This window comes from Ochotona princeps, chromosome X (genome assembly GCF_030435755.1).
Source record: "Ochotona princeps isolate mOchPri1 chromosome X, mOchPri1.hap1, whole genome shotgun sequence".
In the NCBI taxonomy this organism is placed as follows: domain Eukaryota; kingdom Metazoa; phylum Chordata; class Mammalia; order Lagomorpha; family Ochotonidae; genus Ochotona; species Ochotona princeps.
Window position 1 is genome coordinate 57,872,244 of NC_080865.1, and position 5,861 is coordinate 57,878,104.

Here is a 5,861-nt window from a genome sequence, read left to right on the forward strand (position 1 = left end):
ATGCTGCGTTTAAATCAATCAACACAGGAACAAAGGTTCACTGACACAAAACCTTAAACATAAACTCCAATAAACTACTTTTATATAGTAGTGACTTACAGGAAATCAGGCTCAAAAAAATAAAAGCACGCGCAACAATGGCATTCTGCAAGACAGTGTGCATACGTAATGCTGCACCCCATTGGGAGACAACAGAAATTGAATTTCCAAGGTAAGAGTGGCTGGCTAAGCACAGAGCAAAAAGTGTAAACTGCCATAACTCTGATGACAGACCCCAAGGCTTACACAGATCCCAAGAGTGAAGTGTGAAAGCTCATTGCCTAAGGGTACCCTTTGACCAGCAAGAAGCTCCTTGCAAATTAAAAATGTGCTAGACAGTCAGCATAACAGAAAAGACAAAAGGAGAAAGAATCAGAACAGGAATATAAGGATTTACAATAATACAGGGGAAATATATACCTCCAAATTAATTAATGCAATACACTAACAAAGAAGTAGTTAAACTACAAACTATGGAAATGTAAGGAAAATCTGCATCTATAGTCTCTACAGCATGTTGTTTAGGAACTGAACTTCAGTATTCAAATGTAAAAAACTCCCAACTCAACACACACACACACAGAGTCAAGCAACCTGATTTAAAACTAGGCAAAGAACTGAATGCACACTTCTCCAAAGATAATATTCAGACGGTCAATAAAAATAGGAAAAAGTGACCAGAACCATCAATAGTCAAGAAATCAAATTCAAAACCAGAATTATCTATGAGCTTACATTTATTAAGATGGCTGTCATCCAAAATAAGATAGAGCCAGTGCAGCCAAGAGTGTGAATAAAAGACAATCCAACATGCTACTGGTGGAAATGTAAATTTGTATAACCATTATGGAAAATAGCATTGAATTTCACCAGAAATTATGATTCAACAAAGTCAATTCTGGTTATATACTCTAAAAACTCAAAACAGTCTTAAATGATAATTGCACACACATATACATAGCAACACTGTTCACATTAGTCAACAGGAAAAAGCACTAAAGCAATGAATGAATGGATAAGCAAAATGTGCTATATACAATGAAATGTTACTAATGAATAAAAAGAAAGGAAATCACATACTACAAATATATAAAAAAAAATCATTGACACACCTTAAGGGAAAAATAAACTCCAATAAAAGCACAGTACTCAATACTAATATGACAAATATAGCAATGGACTAATCATTGAGACAGAAAATCATCAGTAGAGCTCACCTGAACCCCAGACTAAGTGAATCTGATAGATCAAGAACCAAAGGACTCAGGTCATCATTGTCCACCACAATCCCCAGTGCATTAGTGAGGAGCTGGATCAAAAGAGCAGAAGCCAGTATCTGAACCAGCAAGTACTCTTTTGTGGGGCCTTAGTGACATAGTCAGTGGCTTATTCTAATGATCCACCATGCTAGCTGCTTGAATGTTCAATTTTAACATTTAAGGAGGAGTTAGTACCAATTATTGCCAAATTATTCTAGATCATAGAAGAGTAGTGAATTCTTCCAGGTGCATTCAATGAGATTAACATGATACTGTCACCAAAAACAAGGACACAATAAGCAAAGAAAATACAGTCCAATATCCTGTATCAACATAAAATACTTTAGGGAGCAAATCGTGTTTTGCATGCCTTAGTAGGTGAAATTGCTGTGTTCAATGCCAGCATCTCATAGGTGCTGTCCAAGTCATGGTTGCTCCACTTTCAATCCTGCTCACTGCTAATGTACCTGGGGAAGCAGCAAAGGATGAACCAGGTGCTTGTGTCCTTGTACTTATGTAGGACATAGGACGCCCAGAAGTTTCTGGATACTAGCTTTAGCCAGGCCCAGCCCTGACCATTTTGGCCATTTGTTGAGTAAACCAGCAGATGAAACATGTCTCTCTCTCTCTCTCTCTCTCTCTCGCCTTCTCTCTCTCTCTCTATAACTCTTTCTTTTTGTAACAGATTTATTTATTTTGGTTGCAAAGTCAGATGTAGAGAGGAGGAGAGACAGAGATGAAGATGTTCCATCTGCTGATTCACTCGCCAAGTGACCGCAATGGCCAGATCAGTGCCAATCTGAAGCCATGATCCTGGAGCTTCCTCTGGGTCTCCCACACAGGTTAAGGGCCCCAAGGCTGTGGCCCATCCTCTACTGCTTTCCCGAGCCACAAGCAGACAGCTGGATGGGAAGCAGGGCTGCTGGGATTAGAACTGGGGCCCACATGGGATCTTGATGCATGCAAGGCGAGGACATTAGACGCTAAGCTATTGCACCGGGCCCTCTGTAATTCTTTCAAATGAAACAATTAATCACAAAGTAATAATAAATATTTTTAAAAGTCTATGGATGATTCAAGCTTTTGCACCCTCCCCTTCATCATCTCCCAGTACCCACTGGGTTGACCTGGCCTAGTCATGATCAAAATGACCTTCATCTTCAACAACCACAGGAAACCCCAGCTCTCTAAGTTCTACTGATTCTACAACGAAGATACACAACAGCAAATCATCGAAAGGACCTATATTTGGAATATAAGATAGATGAAAATGTGATTTCCTAGAAGCAGGGTTATTAATTGGAGGATCTGACAAAAACTGATTTGCAGACATTATGTGACATTGTATTTTGTAATCTGTATAGATTTTTCAGAAAGTAAACTTGGCATTTTAGAGCTAATTCAAGTATCCGTGGCAACATTAGACAAGTCTTTTGAAAAAAAAATGTGAGCTTGATTTAATTTTTCCGTGTGGACAAGGTTTACAATCTTCTTGCAGAAATTGTGATGGGGGAGGGAGATCATGTTAGAGACTAACAGGAATAAGATTGTTACACAAACTGCTGCACAGAACAAACTGGAGCACTCTGAGGCTGTTTTAGCAGGAGCCCCAACCTGTGCTGGATCAGCTGTAAAAATCTGAACCTTTCTGAGACCCTGAGAAGTACTAACATTGGTGACATAAGTATAACATTGTCAGATCTACCTTCTTTTAAATAATAATTATAAAAATAGCATTAAAAGGCCACCCTCAGGTAAAACCCAGGGTGGAAAGTCATCCAAATTTACCATGTAGTCATTTATCAGAAAAAGAGGAAAAGAATTTGAAGTTTGGATCTTGGATTTGAGTCAAGGTACTAATAGTAGCTGTTTAAAATCAGTCCTGGAATTTAATGTTGTTTTTTTTTGTTGTTGTTGCTGTTGTTCACTAATTTTAACAAAATTGATAGTTTCCATATGATTTTTTTCCTGTTGTGGTCTGTATTCCTGTGTCCCTGCAAGGTAATATCTCTTCTTTGAGTGCCAGTGCTTGAGGTACTTCCTGAATGATGCACAACCACCTGAATAGCAAGGTTTTTGTATGGATCACAAGTGCAGCATCTCTCAGTTTTTTGTGGTCTTTGTCACACTTGGTACTTAAAGAGCCAAGTGTGTGTACTGTATGAAACCATTATGAACATGTCCTTCTAGTTTAAATAAACTCCAGGTAGCTGGACTTCCAAAACAAAAAGCTCATGAATAAGTATGCTTGAAATAGAATTATTAGGGCAAAAAAATTGAAATTCACACATATGAGGAGACACCAAAAATTTTAGAAAAATAAGTTCAGTGAATAAAGGAATCTTGCTTAAATAATTAATGAAAGTTATGGAGGAAGTTGATCATAAAATAGAGAATATTAATAAAGATTTAGAACTTATTAAAAATAAATAAATTAAATTCTTAATGGATCTAAGAGTCAGAAAATTTGAAGAAACAAGAGAAGCCAGGAGCAAGGAACTCAATCTGGATTTCCCACGTGCGAAGCAGAACGTCAAATGCTTGCTCCACTTCGACTATTCCTGAGGCGTAATGACAGGAGTCTGGGTTGGAAGATGAAGAGCTGAAACTCTAGCCAACTCACTGATATCGGATGCTGCCATTGCAGGGAGGGGCTTAACCTGTTGTGTCACAATGTGGACCATGGCAACGGTGGGTGTGTCTGGGTTAGGCCAAAGCTAGGAGCTAGAAACTCCACCTTGGTAAGCCACATGACTGTTGCCCAAAGAGATGGGCCATCATGTGCTGTCTTCCCAGGCATCTTAACAGGAAGCTGGATTAGAAACATCAGCCTGGACATGAACTGACACTCAGATATGGGATAGCAGTGTTGTAAATGGCAGCTTAATCTGCTGTACCACAGTGGCAGTCCCTGAAAAGATACCTTAAATTTGTTTAAATAGCAAAGGCAGATGCTCTTAACAACTGTATTCTAACAGCAAATTAAGTTATGCAAATTCCTATATTTCAACAGCTACTGAAAATGATGCAAAAATTATAAATGTAAATAGATTTTAACCAGAAAACAAGTTTGTGATTGTTAAACATTCCACATTTCATATATATGTATATGTTTGCAAACGTAATTTTAATTCCAAAAGGTAAGGCATTGTCCCAGTTGGCCTTACTGAATAGCTTAGTGAGTCACTGAAACAACTTCTTTATAAACTCTTTCCAGAAAATAGAATAAGCAGTAACAATTGCCAAAACCCATTCTACAAGACCATTATCACCTCAATACCAAAATTAGACAAGGTCATAACAAGCAGGAAGCTGTATTTCTTCAAATGCTTGCATCTTCATAGACACAGATTTCAACAAATATTAACAAAGGGAAGATAGAAACATATAGAAGGAATTTTCACATTACCACAGGCCTTTATTCCAGAAACTCCATGTTAGTTACAGCAGCCAAGGTAGAGAATCTCCAGGTCATAGGTTATATAACACCATGAAATCATTTGGTCAGATCTTGCCAGTGCAACCACACATGTATTGAAATTCAATAAGTCTATGGTGGGCTAATTTTTAAATTTTAAATTGATTGATTGAATTTTTAAGTTTTGTGTGCCCAATGAGTGATATTATTACTTCTTGGCATTTTGGCTAAGATCAAGTGCAATGAACGATATTATAATTATCTAAACAGCTTTTGGTAAAAGGTCCTCCACTCCTGTTAGCTGGAAATTAATTATTGCGATAAACTGTATCAGTAGAATAAGGAAGAAAAAGTCACATTATTCTGTCAAAACAAACAAACAAACAAAAAAACTACTTGACAATTCTCGCCACATTTTAAGATTAAAAATACTCATCCAGCAAATTAGAAATATTGGAAAAATTCCTGAACTTGATAACAGCATCAAAGGAAAAACCTTCAGTGAAATTGATAGTGATTTATGCAGTTGAGTATAAGAAAAATTGTCATTATATTGGAGGGTCTAGCTAAGACTTTTCACAAGAAAAATAAAGAAAAGATATTCAAATTGGAATGGAAGAAGCAAAAAAGTTATTTCTATTAGTAGATGAGGTGATTTTTAGTATAGGAAATCTGAAAGAATTTGCTAAAATGCAAGTAGCACTTTTGAATGTATAACAGCATCAAAAATATTTACAAATAAATTGTAGAAACAATTGCAAAAAGTTACTCAACACATGTCTCCTTATTCCTCAATATTTGTTACACATGTTTATTTATTATTCATACAATAGATGCATATTTTGTGGCTTCTAGTTTTGTTATTATAAGTAGAGTTGCTATTAATATGTTTGTGTAAGTTTCCTGTACATACTTTGTGTACATAGGCAGTTTTTCATTGGCAGTGTTTGGTTAAGCATTTCTACTGGTACTGCTGTAGTCATGAAAAGAATTTTAAAACTTTTAGTTTAGAGCAGTTGTAGATTTACAGGAAGCTGAAAATGATCATACTGTATCTTATTAACCTTCCAGTCAATTTTCCCCTATGGTTAAACTTAGGAAATTTCACCATAACATCAAAAAATTAGCATTGGCATTCATATGTT

The 5,861-nt window shown here is 36.5% G+C and overlaps 1 pseudogene; it reads left to right on the forward strand.

Annotated features, from left to right (window-relative positions):
* The first annotated feature begins 2,436 nt into the window (after positions 1 to 2,436).
* LOC101535727 (AP-3 complex subunit sigma-1-like) lies at positions 2,437 to 3,017 on the forward strand (annotated as a pseudogene).
* Positions 3,018 to 5,861: the final 2,844 nt, after the last annotated feature.